At 39.8% G+C, this 22,318-nt stretch overlaps 1 protein-coding gene across 2 annotated transcripts in view; it reads right to left on the bottom strand.

Annotated features, from left to right (window-relative positions):
• Positions 1 to 21,258, bottom strand: part of ZMYND11 (zinc finger MYND-type containing 11) — a 170,244-nt gene extending 148,986 nt beyond the window's left edge. Inside the window, exon 1 of one of the 2 annotated variants that reach the window (XM_064285061.1) lies at positions 21,152 to 21,258. The gene's annotated coding sequence lies outside the window, so the exon portion shown is untranslated. Of the gene's footprint in view, positions 1 to 20,604; positions 20,624 to 21,151 lie in introns of those variants that run through there. The other variant, XM_064285062.1, reaches the window with a different exon arrangement.
• Positions 21,259 to 22,318: the final 1,060 nt, after the last annotated feature.

Genomic DNA, 22,318 nt, shown 5'->3' with positions numbered 1-22,318 from the left:
GAGAAACTAACTTGTGGTGTAAACTTTCACCTAAAGCACAATAAAATTAAAAATAACACCCATGAAATAAAAGACAAATATATATTTTCAATTAAAAAAAGTATGTCCTATGTAACCTTTCTTAGGAAGCTACTAATATGAAAAAATAAGCAGAGAGAAAGGAAGGCCTTAGAAATTCTGTCTTACTCAAAACACGGGATTGTATACCGGAAAGAGGTAAAAGGAAATCCCGTATCAACAGCATTCCTAGAAAAAATCCAGTCCACGTTAGACCAAGAGCATCACTAGCATCAGGAGGAATGTATCCAGGGAGTAAAAATGAAACTGGTAAACTGTCTTAGAGTCAATAAACCCATATCAATTCAGTATCTTCAGTATGCCGGCATCTGGGGAAAATATTTATAGCCCCGAAAATCTTCAACAATAGTGCGGGGGGCGGGGAGGGTGAACAAATTGAATTCAGGATTTAAGGTATTTGGTTTAAGAAGAGGAATATTAGTAGAACGTATTTAATCAAGTTTCCCTATGATATAAATGCATAATGTAGGAAAAAAAACAAAAATCCTTCCCCTAACATGCAGTTTAGGGTTTTGCTGCAGTGCAGGCAAGCATCAAACATAAACACTTATTACATAGTACCTTCTTAACGGTTCCATAAAGCTGGGTACTTCTGAAGACTCAATGAATTCAAAAAGTAAATGAAATTCTCACTGTTGAACATGACGTTTGAACAAATCAAATAGGTTTTCTGTGTCAGAAATGCTGAGCACACTTGAAAGTTTTTATTCTGGGCATCAAATGATGACCTGCAGGTCATTTCCATAACTTGTTCTAAGTCTCTAGCCTTTATTTACAGCAATTTTTATAAAATGTAAAACAATTTCATTTACAAACATCCATGTAAAAATCTTACATGAAATTTTAGCAAACAGAATCAAACAGCACATCAAAAAATGATGCATTATTCTAGGAATGCAATGATGTTTTCCTAATATATTAGGAAATATATTAACATAATTAATGATATTGAAGAGCTAAGAAGAATATGACCACCCATGCAGGTACAGAAAAAGTATTTGACAAAATTCATCGCTCATTCACATAAAAAAGCACTCAATAATTGAGGGATACTTCTTTAATATAGACATATTAGCCCCAAAGCCAGCACAGTACTTAATAGAGAAATATTTTCTGCTAAAATAAGGGGGGAAAAACGATGCCTCATATATTTCACTCTTATTTAACACTGCATTGGAGGTATTTACCAATACAATCGCACAGAAGAAAACATTCAGCTGAGTAAGAATTCAAAAAAACAGGTAAAACTCTATTTTCAGATGATGTAGATGATTATGTACCCAGAAAATTCAAAAGAATCAATGAAAAATATTATCAAAAGTAAGAAATTTTAGTAAATAGGATATTAAATTAGCAAGCAGCTATCAGTGCCTTCACTCAAATGAACAACAGTGAGTTAGAAGAAATAATGCAAAAGCAGATCCCATTTACAATAGCAGAAGATAGAAGAATATAAAATGCTTATCCATAAATCTAATATTTGCTAAACCAATGTGGTAAAAATTACAGAACACTCCTGAAAAGCACAGATGTATAACTGAACAAATGGAAAGATACATACAAGTAGTCCCCAAATTGCACTTAGGATAGTTTACTTTTTGGGGGGTATGTCTTATCGTAATATGTACTACATACAATGTGCAGCGCATTATTTGCTGATGTTATCATTCCCTCATCAACCCCCAAAGACAAATAAAGATTGGATTTATAAAGATACTGAAAAAAAAAAAACCCAAAAACCCACTGCCATTGATTCCAACTCATAGCAACCCTGTAGGATAGAGCAGAACTGCCCCACAGGGTTTCCCAGGAACAGCTGGTGGATTTGAACTGCCGACCTTTTGGTTAGCAGCCGTAGCTCACAGTAGCTTTTAGCCACTGTGCCACCAGGGCTCCACTGATAATAAAAGGCAATAAAAATGAAAACTTTTTAAAAAATGGGGTATCCACCTTACGTCAAAACCAACTTCCGACAGCATCAGCAGAATGAACCCCAACTCTATGGTAAGTCAGGGACCACCTGTACCATGGTCTTGGATAGACTCAATAGCATTAAGATGCCATTTTGCCCTATGCTAATTAATAAATTTAATGCAATCTCAATTAAATATCTTTAAACTATATTTCTGGAGAAAAGGCAAAGAGACAACAGGAAATAATTTTATCAGATACAAACGGCTTACAGTAACAGTAACACATCTTGCTGAATACAGTTTGAATGAATTTAAAAGGTAAAAAGACAACTCGATGGTTTATGTTTTTATGCATATTAAAAATTATAGCATAGTACTACAAAGATCCAGGCAATATCTCAACCCGTACGGACCTCGCATTGTTTTTTCCTAATACATTTACCTTTAAAATTATCATCTCTTTTATTTGCAATGAAATTAGGCCAAAGAAAAAGACTGCAATTGAGCTTTTCCATTTTTTATATTCTGACTACATGATAATTAACTCTGTTTTTTTTTAAACATCAATTATTTAGTATTCCATATAAAGGGTATTTTACTATAACGAATAAGCAAACCTCATTTTACCACATATATTATACTATAAGATGACCAACAGAAGAACGAACTAGGAAATTATATGAGCACTTTCTAGATCAAAGATAGCAAATAAAGCAAAGGGTTTTAGACAACACCCGGCACGAGCGCTCACGGCACCCACTCCAGCGTGAGGCCAAGCGGCACTCAGAATCTCAGTTTACTTCCATGCTGACACTTGACTTCTGGGCAGGTCTGAGGAACATATATTTCTCCCTTATTCTGGGAGCCCTGGTGGCGCAATGGTTAAGAGCTTGGCTGTTAACCAAAGCTCCGCTGTTCAAATTCACCAGCCGCTCCTTAGAAACTCTATGGGGCAGTTCTGCTCTGTCCTAGAGGGTCGTTATGAGCCTTAATTTGATTTTTAACATTTTCTTAATAGATTCAAAGTTTATAGTATTTTTTGAAAATGTACAAAAATATTTTACTAAATATGAAATATAATCTGAAATCTTCCAACTATTTTACACGTTGTAAAGTATTTTTTAAAGTATTAGGCAATGGTGGACACAGGATAAGCTTTGACAATGTCTGCCAATAAATCTGGCTCTTTTTATAGCTAAATTGCCAAATACTTCTCTTAATTGCAAGGCAATGTCTGTGTCGAAAGCACTATGAATTTTAATTTGGTTAAAATGTTTCCTAAAGTCTTGAAAAGAGGTGTCAAATAGGTTTGTTCTCACTTCATATTTCTAAGTGATTGAAAGTGACTGTCTATGGCACTGTGTTGAGAAGGATTCTGAGATCAACGAGTAAACTCACAGATTAATGGCAAAGAGGGGAAAGAGTCAGATTCCAGGAAACTAACAAAATTATAAAAACCCAGTGCCATCAAGTCGATTCCAACTCATAGCAACCCTATAGGACAGAATAGAACTGCCTGATAGAGTTTCCAAGGAGTGCCTGGTGGATTCGAACTGCCGACGCTTTGGTTAGCAGCCATAGCTCTTAACAAAATTATATAACCATTAATTATGGTTTATGAAGGTATATTGTTTCCCAAAATAATCCCAACTCATCATCACTAAAAAAAATGGCCCCGGTTTGAGGTATGGCTGACCTATAAAAGCTACCCAGGTGATACTGAGCTAGCTCATATCCCTAATTCCTTCGGGCTAACTTTATATGCATCTGACAAACTACTTCCTTCACCTACGGCTACATTTAGCAAACTTTTGCCTTTACTATTTTTAAAGATGGGGCAGACTCGGTAACTACTGATGGCTCTGTAGTCTGAGGAGAAGGGTTCCCTAAAAAAAAGGAAAACAAATCACTTCATTAGACTTCATTTCAGCCTTTCTCCTCTCTTACAACAGAATAACTGCCCTTCTTCTAAGTGACATAATATCTATTTAAAGTGTAATATCTGATAAATTATAAAACTCATTCTTGTATATACCAAAATATACCCAAAATTTAATACACAAATATTAAAATAGTACGCTAACTAAATATATTTAGTTACTGGTTTTTATTGTTTAGTTGTTTCAAAGTAAGCTCTATAAATATTAGCTTTAAAATTTAGTAATCTGAAACCCTAAAATAGGGGCTATTTGAGTACACACAACACTAGTTTAAGTGGTTATTAACTGACAGTGAAGGACGTTTTATAGCTGCATACGATCAGCTCTCTTTAATAATTCTATGATAGAATATTCAGCCATTAAAACAATCAACCAATCAGTATTTACTTGCATTAAACAACACTGATTATTTTGAATGCAGATGTTATGGAAACTAATAATGCTAAAGAGGTGGTAGGAAGGCTTATCTAGTTTGGGAGGTCGACGAAGGTTTTGCTGAAAAGGCCTAGGACATTTAGGATTAGCCCACAGAGTTGAAGCAGATGAAGACTGTAACATCAGATAAAACTGGCAAAGTGCACTGGGGCCAGATTATGTGGAGTTTTATAAGCCATTAAAAGGATTTGAGATTTGAGACTAAAAACAGTGGAAAGTCATCGAGGTGGGCGGAGGAGAGTGATCCGACTCCCCAACATCTATTTATTTCAGAAATTTCATCTGTACCAATCATGGTAATGCCATTTCACAGTGGTTAAAGCAATCAGCTGCTACCCAAAAGGTCTGTGGATTGAACCCACCAGCTGCTCCGCAGGAGAAAGATGTGGCAGTCTGCTTCTGTAAAAGAGTTACATCCTTGAATACCCAATGAGGCAGTTCTACTTGGCCCTACAGAGTTGCTGAGTTGGAACCAACTCCATGGCAGTGGGTTTGGTTTCGTTTTATCAGTGACTGGATCAGCAATTACCATGTGACACAATGAGTGAGAACTGTGCTAAGAATACTTTTAGGACAGGTTTTCTAGCTCTTAAAAAAATGGTCTCTTCCTGTGAATAGTGTTGAGTCTAAATGTGGTGGCCAAAACTAATGTAGCCAATTTGCAACCATGAGAGGAACTTGTTAGTTGTTCCTTGTCAGGCACCGTTGGCTCAGTTCCAACTCATACCAACCTTATGTACAACAGAACAAAGCACTGCCTGGTCCTCAGCCATCCTCACAATCGTTGCTATGTTGGAGCTCACTGTTGGAGCCACTGTGTCAATCCATCTCACCAAGAGTCTTCCTCTCTTTTGCTGCCCCTTTGCTTTATCAAGCATGATGTCCTTCTCCAGGGACCAGTCCCTCCTTATAACATGTACAAAGTATGTGAGACCAAGTCTCGCCATCCATACTTCTAAGGAACATTCTTGCTGCACTTCTTCCAATACGGATTTGTTTGTTCTTCTGGCAGTCCATAGTACATGCTATATTCTTTGCCAACATCATAATTCAAAGGTATCAATTCTTCAGTCTTCCTTATTCATTGTCCAGCTTTCGCATGAATATGAGGTAATTGAAAACACCATAGCTTGGGTCAGGGTACCTTAGTCCTCAAACTGACATCTTTATTTTTTTAACACTTTAAAGAGGTCTTTTGCAGCAGATTTGCTCAATGCAATAAGTCATTTGATTTCTTGACTACTGCTTCCATGGGGGTTGACTGTGGATACAAATAAAATGAAGTCCTTGACAACTTCAATCTTTTCTCCGTTTATCATGATGTTGCTTACTGGTTCAGTTTTGAGAATTTTTGTTTTCTTTACGTTGAGGTGCAATTCATACTGAAGGCTGTAGTCTTTGATCTTCATCAGTAAGTACTTCAAGTCCTCTTTGTTTTCATCAAGCAAGGCTGTGTCATCTGCATATCACAGGTTGTTGATAAGTCTTTCTAGAATCCTAAGGCCGAGTATTTCTTCATATAGTCCAGTTTCTCAGATTATTTGCTCAGCATACAAATTGAATAAGTATGCTAAAGGATACAACCCTGATACACACCTTTCCTAATTTTAAACCACACAGTATCCCCTTGTTCTGTTTTTGAACAACTGCCTCTTGGTCTAGGTGCAGGTTCTGCATGAGCACAATTACGTGTTCTGGAATTCCCATTCTTCCCAATGTTCACCATAATCTGTTATGATCCACAAACTTTGCACAGTCAAGAAAACACAGATAAACATTTCTCTGCTTTCAATCAAGATCCATCTGACATCAGCAATTACATCTCTCATGCTACATAAACCTGAAACCAGATTGAATTCCTGGCAGGTCCCTGTGGAAGTACTGCTGCAACCATTTTTGAATGATCTTTAGCAAAATTTTACTTGCATATGATGCTAATGATATTCTTCAATAATTTCCACATTCTGTTGGATCACCTTTCTTGGGAATGAGCACAAATATGAATCTCTTCCAGTCAGTTGGCCAGGTAGCTGTCTTCCAACTTTCTTGGCATAGATGAGTGAGTGCTTCCAGCATGGTGCCCATATGCTGAAACATCTCAACTGGTACTCTGTCAATTCTTGGAGCCTTGTTTTTCACCAATGCCTTCAGTGCAGACTGGACCTCTTCCTTCAGTACCTTCAGTTCTTGATCATATACTACCTCCTAAGATGGCTGAATGTCAACCAAATCTTTTTGGTACAGTGACTCTGTATAATGCTTCCATCTTCTTTTGATGTTTCCTGCTTCATTCAATATTTTGTCCACAGAATCCTTCAATATTGCAACTCAGGGCTTGAATTTTTTTCTTCAGTTGTTTCAGCTTGAGAAATGCTGAGCATGTTCTTCCCTTTTGGTTTTCCAACTCCAATCTGAAATCGATCAAACCAGAATCAAGGTGCATTGCTAATTACTGGTGACTGGAATGCAAAAGTTGGAAACAAAGGTTTGGTAGTTGGAAAATTTTGCCTTGGTGATAGAAACGACACCAGAAGTTATGTGACAAAATTTTGGAAGATCAAGGACTTCTCCACTTCAAATACCTTTTTTCAACAATATAAACGGTGACTATACATGTGGACCTCTCCGAACGGAATATACAGGAATCAAATCGACTATATCTGTGGAAAGAGACAACGCGGACGCGCAATATCAACAGTCAGAAGAAGGCCAGGGGCTGCGGAACAGACCATCAATTACAAGCTCAAGTTGAAGCTGAAGAAAATTAAGACTAGTCCACGGGACTCATAGTATGACCTTGAGTATATTCCACTTGAATTTAGAGACCATCTCAAGAACAGATTTGACGTGTTGAACACTAATGACTAGATGAGTTGTGGGATGATATCAAGGACACTGTACATGAAGAAAACAAAAGGTCATTAAAAACTCAGCAAAGAGGTGGAGCCATGACGGAGGATTAGTCAGACATACCAAGCCATCCATTTGCAACAAAGACCTGAAAAACCAAGTAGAACTGATACAGACATCAATCCTGGAATGCTGAACTTTAAAGAAAAGGATGAAGCATTAGGGAAGTCACTGCGAAGAAGAAACTGATCAAAAACAGCGAGTGAGTAAAGACAGGGAGTGGAGGCATGGCACATTGCAGCCATCTTTAGATAAAACCAAAAACCTCACAGAAAGTCACTTTCACGGAACTCCCAATAGACGACAGAGGAATGGCACAGACACACCCAGAACAAAGCAAGGCCCCTTAGCTGGCTGCAGCTCAAGGAAGTGCCCAGACATGCTCACATGGTAATCAGAGGAGCATACTCCTACAACCTCCACCCTTCCAGCCGGTAGTGGCAAGAATCGCCCCAACTGCCAGGGACCACAGTACAAACCTTCATTTCTCTCCCAATCTAGACCTGTCTCCCCTGCCCTTCGCCTCCCTCCCACCTCTCTCTTCCCGCGAGCCACACCCCACTGTGCTGCAGCCCAGCTATTGGGCTCTGCACACCTCCTTCCTTGCTGGCCTGTCTGGAGCATCACAGCAGAGCCACCCGGGCTGTACTCCCTCTCTCCCCGCCAGCTCTGCCCCACTGTCCCGCACAAACTGAGGTAGAAAATCTGAACAGACCCTTAACAAGAGAAGAGATTGAAAAGGTAATTAAAAAAAAACTCCCAACAACAGAAAAAACCCTGGCCCTGATGGTTTCACTAGAGAATTCTACCAAACATTCAGAGAAGAGCTCAAAACCAGCACTAATCAAACTATTTCAAGGCACAGAAAGGGAAGGAATATTCCCCAATTCATTCTATGAAGCCAACATAAACCTGATACCATAGTCAGGCAAAGACACCACAAAAAAAAAAAAAAAAAAAAATTACACACCAATATCTCTCATGAATATAGATGCAAAAATTCTCCACAAAACTCTAACAAATAGAATATGACATTATATAAGAAAAAATACACCATAACAAAGTAGAATTCATACCCAGTATGCATGGATGGTTCAATATTAGAAAATCAATCAATGTAATCCCCCACATAAATAGGACAAAAGAATCACATGGTCATCTCAATCCACGCAGAAAAGGCATCTGACAAAGTCCAACACCCATTCCTCATAAAAACTTTCAATAAAATAAGAATAGAAGGAAAATTCCTCAGCATAATAAAAGGCATCTATACAAAAGCAACAGCCAAGATCATTCTCAAAAGAGAGAGGCTTGAAAACATTCCTCCTGAGAACAGGAACAAAACAAGGATGCCCTTTACCACCACTCCTATTTAACCAGTAAGGAAGAAGTAAAACCATCCGTATTTGCAGACAATATAATACTATACGTTGAGAACCTCAAAGATTCCACAAGAAAACTACTGGAACAAATAGAAATATTCAGGAGGGTAGCAGGATACAAGATCAACATACAAACACCAACTGGATGCCTGTGTACCAACAGAGAACTATGAAAAGGAAAACAGGAAACAGTACCATTTATAATAGCCCCTAAAAAGATAAAATACTTAGGAATAAATCTAACCAGGACATAAAAGACCTATACAAAGAAAACTACAAAACACTACTGCAGGAAACAAAAGAAACCTACATAAATGGAAAAACAGACACACTCATGGATACGAAGACTCAACACTGTAAAAATGTCAATGCTACCCAAAGTGATCTACAGATATAATGCAATTCCAATCCAAATACCAATAGCATTCTTTAATGAGATGGAAAAATTAATCATTAACTTTATATGGAAAGGAAAGACGCCCGGGAAAGTAAAGCATTATAGAAGAAGAACAAGGCAGGAGGCCTACTGAGATCACTACCTGATCTCAGAACCTCCTATACAGCTACGGTAGTTAAAACAGCCTGGTGCTGGTACAACGACAGACACATAGGCCAACGGAAAAGAATTAAGAACCCAGGCATAAGTCCATCCACCTATGGTAAGCTGATCTTTGACAAAGGCCCAAAGTCCGTTAAAGGGGAAAAGACAGTCTCTTTAACAAATAGTGCTGGCAAAACTAGATGTCCTTCTGTAAAAAAATGAAACAAGACCCATACCTCACACCATATACAAAAACTAATTCAAAATGGATCAAAGACCTAAATACAAAACCTAAAACTATAAAGAGCATGCAAGAAAAAACAATGACAATGCTAGGATACAAGCCATAACTAACAACGCACAAACACCAGAAGAGAAGCTAGATAACTGGGATCTCCTAAAAATTATACACTTATGATCATCGAAAGACTTCACCAAAAGAGTAAAAAGATAACCTACAGAATGAGAAAAAAATTCTGGCTGTGACATATCCAACAAGGGTCTAATTTCTAAAATCTGTAAGATATTGCAACACCGTAACAATAAGAAAACAAATAATCCTATTAAAAAATGAGCAAAGGATGTGAACAGACACTTCACCAAAGAACATATTCAGGCAGCTAACAGACACATAAAGAAATGCTCACGATCACTAGCCATTAGAAATGCAAATCAAAACTAGGATGAGATACCATCTCACCCTGACATAAATGGCACTAATCAAAAACAGAAAACAAATGTTGGAGAGGTTGTGGGGAGACTGGAAAATGGGACAAATGGAAGTGGGGAATCCGGGTTTCAGAAGGCGAGGGCATTGACACATTGCAGGGATCGCACCAATGTCACACACAAAAAATTGTGTATAAACTGTTGAATGAGAAACTAATTTCTCTGTAAACTTTCACCTAAAGCACAATAAGTAAAAAAAAAGTCAGGAAAGAAAGACAAGACCAAAACAGATGTCAGAAGAGTCTGAAACTTGCTCTTGAACGCAGAATAGCTGAAGTGAGTGGAAAAAATGATGGAGTAAAAGGGCTAAACAAGATTTCAAAGGCTGGCTCGAGAAGACAACATAAAGTATTATAACGAATCTCATATGCAGCCATCCTTAAAAGAATATTTCCTTTTTACAAATCTTTCCACAGCTATAAAATATGAAGAACCATACTTAATATACATTTACAACACTGATACTCATGATGGTCAAGATGATCTGAACCTGTGAAAACTAAAACTTGGTTGATATATTTCTCCCTTCACTGCATGCCTCTAACGAAATGTCATTATTTTATTTTAGATGACTGTAAATACCCTACAGAATTTTGAAGTCTTCAAGTTTACAGCAGTTTTTCAAGATTAAACTAGCCATTTCAATACAAATTGAATTTATCCAACAGAGAGAATGTTTAGATTCCTCAAGATAATGATTCTCCCTTCTGATAACGAGACTTTAGTGTTGGTGCTAATTCCAGATATTTTCAAACATTTTTCTCCTATACATAAGTATTAAAATAAAGATTGTAGACTTTCCCTCCTCCTACTTCTGCCTGGGAGCCAAGTTATCTTCCTAACGGGAGCTGTCAATAGTGACAGCAAGAGATTAGCCAATTATCTATGCTTGTTCTTGGATTACTAGCTATCAGCGCCAGTGAAACTGGAATTAATCAGAACTTTACTTATAGAATGTTCTGATTACCAGGGGTTGTGTAATATTTCTTTCTGCTTCCTGTTTTTGAAAGTAAGCATAATTATAGATTCTTTTATCATTAGTTTTACAGATTTATAAAATGTACATTTGGAAGATAAAACTACCTCGGTAAAAAGACCCAGGAAGTTGATGGGTTTTAGGGAGACAGAGTAGTATAACAGAAAGAGCACAAGCTTCCTAGGCATACAACTGAATTCAAATGACAATTGGATCATGTATTCTGAGGCTTTGGGTACCAACAACTTAAAACTTCTGAGCTTGTCCCCTTATTATAAATGGTTATATAAATATTTCCCTCTTGATGCTGTTGTGAGGATTAAACGAAATATGTAAACTGACTACTACAAGAAGCACTCAATAAGTGATGCCTTAAAAAAAAGAGATGTCACTGCCGTAGGCAATAGGTTCATGATGAAACCCAGCTTCCTAAAAATGCCTGCAGAGTAACTAGACATCTATAGTAATCTAATATCCACACATAGTCAAATTAAATAGAATGCTGTTTAAATGTATTTATATCAGATTTTCTTGCTATAAACAGTACCTCCCTAAGTTTTAAGAAAACAGCATTTTTATTCTCAACTGTGAGAATATTGTGACAAGCTCTCAACAGAAATTCATTTAAAACTATTTGTATATATCCTTCTTTTGTGTTTACATGATAAATGCTTAAACTAGGAAAGAAGATCCTTCCTTTTAAAACTTACATTTTACATTTACTTAGCATAGAAGCTGATCAAATTGGAGGGGGGAAAAAAACACTGAAAGCTTTAAAGGGGTCTACCTGTTGCTTAAATGTTCAGATGATATCTGGAAAACATCACATTGTATTGATGGTTGAAACAACTCTATTTTGAACAGAGTATTGTGAAAAATTACTAACTGTAACAAAGTTGTTTAAAAAAATTTAAGTGGTTAATATAGTAAAATCTCAATGTTACAAAGTAGAATGTATTATCAGTGTTAAAATTTTAAAAGTAATTTTAAGTCAAATACAATGTACCTGAACTCAATCACACCCTTCTATAGCACTCTGTATTTCTCTATTACACTTTATTGTGCTTGCTTCTGTAATTGTGTTACCCTAAACTATAAACTCGACATGGGCAAGAATCCTCTTACCTTGCTCACTTAGCAAGAGTCTGGCACATAGCAGAGCCTCAATAAATAACTGAATGTATTAATGAATGAACTCAAGAACTTAAAATTGCACATATTCTACCTGTTGTAAGAAAATATAATATAGTATTTAAACATGATCTTATCAAACAGATTAATTATGGAGTACAATGCAATATAAAAGCATGAATTTAAAATAAAACTCGTTTACCTAGTATACTTAAATATTATTCAGTTTATCAAAAATAATAACTTCTACAAGTTTTCAGCAACACACACTTTTTAAATTGATGTAGAAGAGCACATAATGTGATACGCTTAATATATTCTGCTCATCTCTGAAGAAAAAGCAGGTATGAGTCTCTGTCATTCTTTTAAAACTATGATATTAGAGTACTCCATTATCTTTGTCATATCTAATTCTTTAATCTCACAAAGTTAGGCAAACTTTTAGCCATTTATGTAGCAGGCACTGTGAACATTCGCTTTTACCAACTTTATGCAAAATTTGCCACATACCCAATGTAATTATAACTTCACGACAACTAAATAGTGTGAATAAATCATATAAACGTTTACATAAGGGTATTTTACTGCGATCCAATCAGACACATTTTAAAAGATCTTGCCCTGCCTTTTATTAAATTACCTTAATTTGTGAAAATATTCTCCAGGATACTAACTTCCCTTTAAAGATACCTAAGTTAAAAATCAGAACTGTTCAATACAAAATATTTAAAAAGTACAAGAGGTTAACTAAATTTCTAAATATTTACCCTTTCTAGGTAAACTAAAATATTTTTAACTGTTCAAAATATCTAAGTTTAACAACTTGCTGAATTTCTCTATAGTAGTTGCCATTGAGTCATTTCCGACTCATGACAACCCATTTGTGCCAGAGTGGAGCTATGCTCCGTAGGGTTTTCAATGGCTGATTTTGTCGAACTAGATCTCCAAGCCTTTCTTCCAAGGTGCCTCCGAGTAGACTCAAACCTCCAACCTTTTGGTCAGCAGCCGAGTGTTTAACTGTTTGCACCACCCAGGGGTTCCATAATAGACTATATAAAAACTCAAACATAATTCCAATTTTTTTTTATAGACTATTTCTCTGCATTTTAAGTAATTCTGATACAAAATCTTGTGTAGCATTTTCACAATATAAATTAACAACTTTTTAAAGAATTCTCCAAGTGGAAAATCAATAACAGCAAGCGTGCACACACACACACACACACATTTTTCCTTAAAGCAATAATTTATTTCTGCACATTTTAAAAAATTATAGCCAAGGCATCTCCTGCCTGGAGAAGGTGGAGGGGGTTAGAAGCTGGCGAAATGGACACGAAAACAGAGTGGAGGGAGAGAGCGAGCTGTCTCATTGGGGGGAGAGTAATTGGGAGTGTGTAGCAAGGTGTATATGGGTTTTTGTGTGAGAGACTGACTTGATTTGTAAACTTTCACTTAAAGCACAATAAAAATTATATTAAAAAAATTATAGCCAAATTTTGATTATTCAAAAAGACTACTGAGTATTTAGATTTGGATTCCTATTTCCCTCCCATTATTATTTTACCAATTATCCCAGATTTTCTCAAATTCTTATGGTCACGGATGGCATTCTCTCACAAACCACCTAATTCACCCACTTCTTAGTTTATGTGGGTGTGTGCTGGAATGGGAGGTGTGCTACAAGGAGATGGGACCTTCCAGACTTGAAAAGAATTACTGTGTTTTTGAGGTAACGGATAGGGTAACTTCGTATGTTTGTTCTATTGGGACAGTGTATGTAAGTGGCTAAAACACGGTAAACACACAATGTGTGATACATATTATCATGACACTCGTTTATGTTATAAAACATAGATACCACACATTTCAAAAATAAAGACTAAAGGACAAACCACGGATAATCTTGAAAAACAACTGCTGGACCCCTGATGATCTTCACAGAATCCCTATACCAGAACCAAAAACCAAACCAAATCCACTGCCATCGAGTTGAATCCGACTCATAGCGACCCTGTAGGACAAAGTAGAACTATCTCATGAAGTTTCCAAGGAGCACCTGGAGGATTCGAAGAGCTGACCTTTTGGTTAGTAGCTGTAGCGCTTAACCACCACGCCACCAGGGTTTCCATACCAAAGCAGATTTAAATTTGTTTTGAAAATTTAACCATGCCACTGCTAGGAAGTAACTGCAAGCTATTATGCAAAAGAAAAAAAAAATTAAACTCAAATAAGTTATTTTTTACTACTTATCAAAATTCTTTGTAAAAATGTTGGTGAGGGGACTAGTCCAACAATGATCAAATCAAGAGGTGACAAGCAGTTTCTCTTTATTCAGAAAGTCTGCTTCAAGCAAACAGAAAATATATAACCTGAAGTGGTTTATTATAGACAAGGTGACAGATGTGAGAAAGAAAAAAAAAAACATTACTTTAAAACCAACGGTTAGACTAAGAACTCTCACACTATCTATGTATTTCAGTTGCCATATTATTCATCAAAGATTATTAAGAAGTAATGATAAAAAGATCCTTAAAATCGTTGCAAGTAAACTAGGCCTGAGGATTATAACAAATGATTATTTTCCAATATTCTGATAACTGAAGTAGAAAAACAGAGATGCAGAGATATGGCTACAATAGTTAAACACAAATTCATATGACAACACATAGAATATGCGAGCATGCCATACTACAATTTCAGATCCTCACTCTTTTCCACACTGTTGTTGTTCTTAGGTGCCTTCAAGTTGGTTAAGCTTCAGAGCAACCCTATGTACAACAGAATGAAACACTGCCTGGTTCTGAGCCATCCTCACAATCACTGCTATGTTTGTAAGCATTGTTGCAGCCACTGTGTCAATCCATCTTGTAGGGGGTCATCCTCTTTTCTGCTGACCCTCTACAAGGATAAGGTCCTTTTCCAGGGCTTGGTCCCTCCTGATAACATGTCCAAAGTAAGTGAGATGAAGTCTTGCCACTCTTGATTCTAAGGGTATTCTGGCTGTACTTCTTCGAAGACAGACTTGTTTGTTCTTCTGGCAGTCCAGGGTATAATTCAACATTCTTTGCCGACACCGTAATTCAAAGGCATCAGTTCTTCTTTGGTCTTCCTTATTCACTGTCCAGGTTTTGCATGCATAGGAGATAATCGAAAACACCATGGCTTGCGTCAGGTGCATCTTAGTCCTCAGAGTTCCATCTTTGCTTTTCAACCCTTTAAAGAGATTAGTCCTCAAAGTGACATCTTTGCTTTTTAACACTTTAAAAAGATCTTTTGCAGCACATACACACAATGCAATAGGTGTTTGATTTCTTGATTGCTGCTTCCACAGGCGTTGATTACAGATTCAAGTAAAATTAAATCTTTGACATCTTCAATGTTTTCTCCATTTATCATGATGTTGCTTACTGGTCCAGTTGTGAGGATTTTTGTTTTCTTTATGTTGAGGTGTAATCCATACTGAAGGCTGCAGTCTTTGATCTTCATCAGTAAGTGCTTCAAGCCCTCAACACTTTCAGCAAGCAGGTTGTGTCATCTGTGTATCATAGGTTTTTAGTCTTTCTCCAATTCCTTCCTCCAATTAGTTCTTCTTCATCTAGTCCAGCTTCTCGGATTATTTGCTCAGTATACAGATTGAATAAGTATGCTAAGGGATACAACCCTGATGCAAACCTTTCCTGATTTTAAACCATGTAGTAGCCCCTTGTTCTATTGTATGACTGCCCCTCTCGGTCACAATGAAGTGTTCTGGAATTTCCATTCTTCACGATGTTATCCATAATTGTTATGATTAACACAGTCGAATGCCTTTGCCTAGTCAATAAGACACATGCCAATTATCTTTCCGGTATTCTCTGCTTTCAGCCAAGATCTGGTATCAGCAATGATATCTCTCATTCTATGTCCTCCTCTGAATCTTGCTTGAATTTCTGGCAGTTCCCTGTTGATGTATTGCTGCAACCATTTTTTAATTATCTTCAGCAAAATTTTACTTGCATGTGATATTAATGATATTGTTCAATAATTTCCAAGTTCTGCTGGATCACCTTTCTTTGGAATGAGCAGAAATATGGATCTCCTCCACTTCATTGACCAGGTAACTGTCTTCCAAATTTCTTGGCATAGATGAGTGAGCACTTTCAGCGCTGCGTGCATTTGCTGAAACATCTCAATTGGTATTCCATCAATTCCTGGAGCCTTGTTTTTCACCAACGTCTTCAGGGCAGATTGGACTTCTTCCTTCAGTACATGAGTTCCTGATCATATGCTACCTCCCGAAATAGTTGAACATCAACCAATTCCTTTTGGTACAATGATTCTGTACATTCCTTCCACCTTCTTTTGATGCTTACTGCATCATTCAACATTTTGCCCATAAAATCCTTCAATACTGCAACTCAAGGCTTGAATTTTTTCTTCAGGTCTTTCAGCTTAAGCAATGGCGAGTGTGTTCTTCCCTTTTGGCTTTCTATCTCCAGGTCTTTGCATATTTCATTAATACTTCCCACACTATTTAAATTACTATGATCCTGAATTGAATTTGACTCACAAACACTGTAACTACCTATTATATATATGGCATAGCCAGTTTTCTCCTGTCTTCTATTCTTAATATGATTAAAAAAAAAAAAAAGAGCACACAGAATAAAGCAAAGCACAAACAAAATAAAAACTAAAACCAGAAACTTTGTGTATAACTTCTTCTACCATGCAAAACAAAAGGTAAAATCAATGATGAATGAGGCTTTAGATTATCTGTGAACTTCATTTAAATCCATGCTATCGGCATGTTGGAAACCCTGGTGGCTTAGTAGTTAAGAGTTCTGCCGGCAGCTCAAATCCACCAGGTGCTCCTTGGAAGCCCTGTGGGACAGTTCTACTCTGTCCTATAGCGTCGCTATGAGTTGGAATAGACTCAACGGCAATGGGTTGGTTTTTTTTTTTTTGTTTATGGGCATGTCAGGTATCAAAAGCTAAGACATAATGGTACTTGCCATCAGAATGCCGGAAACCCTGGTGATGTAGTGGTTAAGAGCTATGACTGCTAACCAAAAGGTCAGCAGTTCGAATCCACCAGGTGGTCCCTGGAAACCCTATGTGTTCTACCCTGGCTTACAGGGTGGTGCTATGAGTTGGAATCGGCTTGACCGCAGTGGGTTTATCAGAATGCCAGAACTACCATTTCTGGGAAGTAACTTCTATACTGGCAGCTTTTGAAAAATGCTGGTGGGTATGCAGTACTCATATTCCTTCTTGTACTAGAGTAAAAAATAAAAACAAAAGCTCTCAAGATAAAAGGACAGAGGAAACACTGTCCTTCCAACCTTAGATCGCTTAAGGTTAGAATTCACGGGAACACAGAACAGCCTACATCAGGACACAGTAAGGAAATACCTTTACTGAGACACCAACGGGAAAATAATGCATTGTTCTAAAGGGCTCAACTTGTGTTAAAACCTATCTTCCCAAGTGATACTAAAATGTAGGAAAGAAAGCATGTAACTAACACTTACCTAGTGCTTACTATGGGCCAGGAACTGTTTTAAGTGCTTTAAAAATATTAACTCATCTAACTGTCACAATAACTCTATGAGGTATGTACTATTATCATCCTTGTTCTTCCGATGGGAAAATGGAGACAAGGCTTGACAAGGTTAAGTAGCTGACCCAAGGTCACTCTGCTGGTAAATGACAGAGATAGGATTCAGGCCCAAGCTGCCTGGCTTCAAAGTCTGGGCTCTTAATTATTTTGTTACGCTACCTCCCCAATCTAATGCTAGGAAAAAAAAAAAAAAATCTAATCACCATGTAAAATAATGCAATGCTACATCCAAGTTCAGGTTTTCAAACACTGTAATGTTTTAATCAAGACCATAAGATGGTCCATTTTGTTCTTAAATGTTTTCTGCAGATACAACCTCTTTGTTTAAATGTAACGATGTTCTCCTTAAAGAATTCAACTGAAGTAAAAGGAAGGTAAAGAAAGTTTTACCCCAGGGGTTATGGCTTTAAGTAAGCAAGGTAGAACAGTATTTGATACTTCTATTACAAATGTTAAAACTCTTAGTTAGATCCAATTAGTGTCTTAATATTCTAAACATGCTCAATTAAGGTATGCCAAAGGATATGAATGCCTCTATTATTATACCCTATCTGAACATTCCTGAGAAGAAAGAGGATACAGAGGGGTGAGAGTTCACATAAACACATGTCAATTCACTGAAACGTGCATGATGACATCCACGAAGTGCCAACATAATGATATCCTAGGAATATGTGGTATGATCTAAAGAGCTAAATCTAACACTTCAACTAATTTTTCTTTGTAAAGCTGGAAGCACTTATATATATGTTTATTTGAACACCTTGCAACAGGTAACTGCAAAAACAAATAGCCTAATCTACAGAATGTAAAAGGGGATTATAGAACACAAATATTAATGCTTGTCACAGACACTGATCCTTCAGTTTTCAAGATCTATGAAAAAAGGTACTGTGTAAAATACAGAAATCCTCTGTTAATCAGAGGTAGAGTCAAGCAAGATATTTTATTGATTCTGTCATAATTACAAAATAACACATCCCATATCTTCTGATCTTTGATTTTTAACCTTGTCATCCTATAAAAAACAGTTGACCAAAACAATGACTGTAATGTACCTAGCCCCAGTTAGTCGAAGACAAGGAAAATATGCCTGTACAGAAATTAGTATTTTATCTCTTGCTTGTATAAATTAGATATTCAGGCAAAAAAAAAAAAAAAAAACTACAAAGATGACCTTGCTTCCTCAAGATTTTAAACTCTGCAGGTACACCAAGACTATCACCCTGAGAACTTCCAACCATTAGTTAGAACCAGTGACCCAAAGGCCTGAAATTACTAAGCTAAAAACTACTATATTTCTGTTTAAAAGAAAACAAGGAAAAGCTTGTTTTCTTCCATTCAACATATAAGCAAATCATATTATTTTTAATAATGCACTTGTCTTCTATACGAAACCAAAGTTCACAGTTATTCTTCCATCAAGGCTTATTGTAGGATGCAGAAGGACAAGGGTGAGGTAGTGCCAACTCCCTCATGTTAAGCACCTCAGAAACTTAAAGAGGCGCTACTTTTTCCACTCCATCAGCCACCTGCTTCAGCAATTTCCCCCACAGAATGCAGTGGTTTCCTAAAAACACTACTCTTAGACATTTATCAAAATGGGCTTTCCTTGTAAAGGAATGCTTCACACACTGCACTACCTCCCTCCCCAGCCTGCTTATTTCAGAATGGAACATAAGGCTGCGTCGTGTTTTATATGTACACATATACACTATAGTACATTCTATACAATAAGTGTGCCTCTACATGCCGGGTGTGGGAGAAAGCTTGAGGGGAAACAATTTACATAAAAGTTGTCAGTGCCAAGAGACTCCAGTGCTTCACACCTGCTACGTAGGGTCCATGGTCCTTGTGCCCCTTGCCTCCCAGAAGGGGCCAGTGAAGCAGGACACTTCCCTTAAGGAGTTCCCACCTCATCTCAAAGAAACTTAGCCTTTTAGGCTTGCCTGTTAGGGGCTTCCCCATGAACTGCGGCTTTCTCCAAATCCTCTCGATAGGAAGAAAAGTGGTAGATTACTCAGGAAAATCCTAGAGCCTAGATCGTGAGAGACACAGGAACACCATACAACGTGGGAGGAGAGAAGTTGGGGTGACGGTGGTGCAACCAAGGAATTCTCTTCCAGAGACAGGAGAAAAGGAACCTGTTGACGAGGCAAAGGGCCTCGCTTTTATTTGTTGCTGCTCTATCCAGGGTATCTCGCCCCCCGCTCCTGGGATAACCGGACTGAATCCCTGCCTCAGTCCTTGGGGGACAAACCCTACCCAGCAGCTGCCATTGCTCCCCACACAACGAACCGCGACAGCAAATGCTTACACCAGCCCTCGTTTCCCTCCCTCTCCCCGCCCTCACCACACATACAATCCACGTTCCCTTCGGACCCCGGCCAGCGACCGTGTCCCCGAGAGGCCTGGGCCGCGGGCGAGAGAGCCGCAGGCGGCGCGGTGCAGGGGCCGCTCGGCCTCCTCACGCGACTCCCCGGCTTCCCCGACACCGACAAGGCCCCTGCGCAGTTCTCCTGAGGAGCCTCTCCCGGGAACCCGGGAAGGCGAGAGGGGTCGCGGGCAGCGGCACACGCTGTCTGCAACAAAATCCCACAACGCCCGCCCGCTCACAGCCGCCTTGGCGTCCCCGGCCCGGGGGACCCCTGCCCGGGAGCGTCCTCAGCCCGCCGCACACAAAGCTCCTCGGGCAACTTTGACACGATAGGCGAGAGGGGATCTATCACTACCCCCCGCCGCCACCCCCAAAAGACTGCAGGCTGGAGCGGGGGTCAGAGGCACAACAATACCGGGTCACCGTAATCGCCATTAATACTCATAAGCAGCCCCCCGGGCAGAGCCGACAGCCGCTCCCCGCCCGCGCCCACCTCGCCCCCCGCGCCGCGGCCCGCTGCCCTCGCCCCCAGCACGGCCCGCCGCCCCGGGCCTCCCCGCCCTCGGCAGAAGCTCATTTCTTTCCCCCACCATTATGCTCTGGCTCCTCGCCGCCGCCGCCGCCGCCGCCTCGCCCGCGCCCTCCCCCACCCCTCTCTCCCCGTCCCCCTCGGCACCGACTCGGCGCCCGCCCTCCTTCCCCAACCACCAACCACCTCTCCCGGGCCTGGGGCCGCGCCGGAGAGGCCGCGCGGGAGCAGCGGGGGACTGCGCGGGGCGCCAGGCGCGAGCGCGGGTGGGCGCTGGTGCGGCCCGCGGCGCCCGCCCCCGCCGCCCCGGCCTCCCCGCCGCGCCCGGGCTCCGCCGGCCAGGGGACTGGTGGCATAGGATTTGGTAGTTTGAGCGGCGCCATGTTTATAATCCTCCATCACATCAAACACACACGGAGACACCCGGCGAGGGAAGAGCGAGATGACTGAGGGCGGCCCGGGGCGCGTGTGTGCGGGGTGCACGGCCGCCGGCCCCGGGGGACCCAGGTGCCGGAGCGGTGCGCGCGGGGAGGGCTCGCCGCGCCGCCGTGTCCCGCCGGCCCGGCCCGCTCGCCGCCCGCCCGCCCGCCCGCCGCTTCCCCACTTACTGTCTCGTCGCCGGTGCTGCTGCGGCGGGCCGCTCTAGAGCCGCGAGCAGGGCGGCGCGGCGCGGCGCGGCGCGGCGCGGGGGACACGGGCCGCGCCGCGGGTGGAGAAGTTGGAGGGCGCCGCAGCTGCCTGGGGAAAGTTTTCAGTCCCTTCCCGAGGCCGTGCCTCCCGCTTCACATGTTGGTTGTTGGGTGTGTGAGCTTTTTTTTTTTTTTTTTTTTAATCCCCTCCTCTTTCCCCCCTTCTTTCTCTTTTCACCACCCGCCCCCCCAAAACCCGCGCACTCACTCCCTCTCCCTCTCTTTTTCTCTCCCCCTCAGAGTTTTATTGTGTCTGATTTTTTTCTTCCCTTCCTCTGTCTGTCCACACAGTTCAGATTTCTGGGGTAAACAGGGTTTCAGATGTAGCGAGGAGGAGTAGGCAGCGCGGGCAGAAGGAGAACTCTAGCGGCAGTGGCTGGACTTGCTTCTTTCCACCCAGGGAGTTTTTATGTACATTCATATTATGCAAATAATATAGAGGCATTTTTACGTATTCACACTTACCTTCCCTCCCTTCCTATCTTTGGCGCCTCTATCCAAAAGTTGTCTTGGCATAGTGTTATAATCCCACAAGTGCATTTTATACCAGTACATACATGAAAGATACATCCATGCAGGCACGCTTGAGTAAAAAGCAGGACACACAAAGATTTAAACACTCGTGTCATTGCTAGGTTTCGACGGTAAGAAGATGTATGCAACTCTCGGCCAAGACAGGTTTTTATGTGGGATGTACCTGCTTTGTAGTTTAGGTTGTATGGAACTGCAAAGTCTTTGAAAAGCGTTAAGTTTTAAAATAACAAAATTGGTAAAATAGTTTTAATATCTTTTTAATCCCATCATAAAAAGGAATTGCAGGGATATGCTGAATCTCATTCCATGTATATGCAAATATGACTTAAAAGGAAAAAAAGGACCATCCATTGTCAGTTTGGCGAGAAAGCTACAAGTTTGTGTGAGAAGTAGGTTATCTTATAATTTGTAGTTTGTAATTCTAGATCGGACCAGAGAAGATCTATTTAAGAAAGTCTTGGAGATAAGCATGTATTTTCGGTTTCTCATGTTTTCTCCAATGACCTTTCTCCACTGGGACAATTCAGCCACAATTTCATACAGATTATTATT

This window comes from Loxodonta africana, chromosome 4, assembly GCF_030014295.1.
Source record: "Loxodonta africana isolate mLoxAfr1 chromosome 4, mLoxAfr1.hap2, whole genome shotgun sequence".
Taxonomy (NCBI): domain Eukaryota; kingdom Metazoa; phylum Chordata; class Mammalia; order Proboscidea; family Elephantidae; genus Loxodonta; species Loxodonta africana.
This window is presented reverse-complemented; position numbering and strand designations above follow the sequence as displayed.